Consider the following 1,299-nt stretch of genomic DNA (forward strand, 5'->3'; position numbering starts at 1 on the left):
TTAAACACAAGGTAGTCCCCATTCAATTGAAGGACTAACTCACCTCTGTTGACATCTATCACAGCTCCTGCTGTGGCTAGGAAAGGTCTTCCCAGGATGATGCACTCATCCTCTTCCTTCCTAGTGTCTAGGATTATGAAATCAGCAGGGATGTAAAGGCCTTCAACCTTTACTAGCACGTCCTCTACTATTCCATAAGCTTATCTCACTGACTTGTCTGCCAATTGCAATGAGAACAAGGCAGGTTGTACCTCAATGATCCCTAGCTTCTCCATTACAGAGAGTGGCATCAGATTTATCCCTGATCCCAGATCACATAGAGCTTTTTCAAAGCTCATGGTGCCTATGGTACAAGGTATTAAGAATTTGCCAGGATCTTGTCTCTTTTTAGGTAGAGTTTTCTGAATCCAAGCATCTAGTTCACTAATGAGCAAGGGAGGTTCTCTTTCCCAAGTCTCATTACCAAATAACTTGGCATTTAGCTTCATGATAGCTCCTAAGTATTGAGCAACTTGCTCTCCAATCATATCTTCATCCTCTTCAGAGGAAGAATAGTCTTCAGAGCTCATGAATGGCAGAAGGAGATTTAATGGAATCTCTATGGTCTCTAGATGAGCCTCAGATTCCTCTGGATCCTTAATAGGAGACTCCTTCTTGCTTGAAGGACATCCCAGGAGGTCTTCCTCACTAGGATTTTCGTCCTCCTCCTCCTTAGTGCAGGATTTTCGTCCTCCTCCTCCCTAGTGCATTCGGCCATTTTGATCAAATCAATGGCCTTGCACTCTCCTTTTGGATTCTCTTCTGTATTGCTTGGGAGAATACTGGGAGGAGTTTCAATGACTTTCTTACTCAGCTGGCCTACATGTGCCTCAAAATTTCTAATGGAGGATCTTGTTTCATTCATGAAACTGAAAGTGGCTTTTGACAGATCAGAGACAATATTGGCTAAATTAGAAGTGTTTTGGTCTGAATTCTCTGTCTGTTGCTGAGAAGATGATGGATATGGCTTACTATTGTTCACCCTATTGCGTCCACCATTATTAAAGCCTTGTTGAGGCTTTTGTTGATCCTTCCAGGAGAAATTTGGATGATTTCTCCATGATGGGTTATAGGTGTTTCCATAAGGTTCACCCATGTAATTAACTTCTGCCATGGCAGGGCTCTCAGGATCATAAGCTTCTTCAGAAGCTACCTCTCTAGTACTGTTGGATGCATGTTGCAATCCATTCAGATTTTGAGAGATTATGTTGACCTGTTGAGTCAACATTTTGTTCTGAGCCAATATGGCATTCAGAGCAT

This window comes from Arachis duranensis, chromosome 10 (assembly GCF_000817695.3).
Source record: "Arachis duranensis cultivar V14167 chromosome 10, aradu.V14167.gnm2.J7QH, whole genome shotgun sequence".
NCBI classification, from domain to species: Eukaryota; Viridiplantae; Streptophyta; class Magnoliopsida; order Fabales; family Fabaceae; genus Arachis; species Arachis duranensis.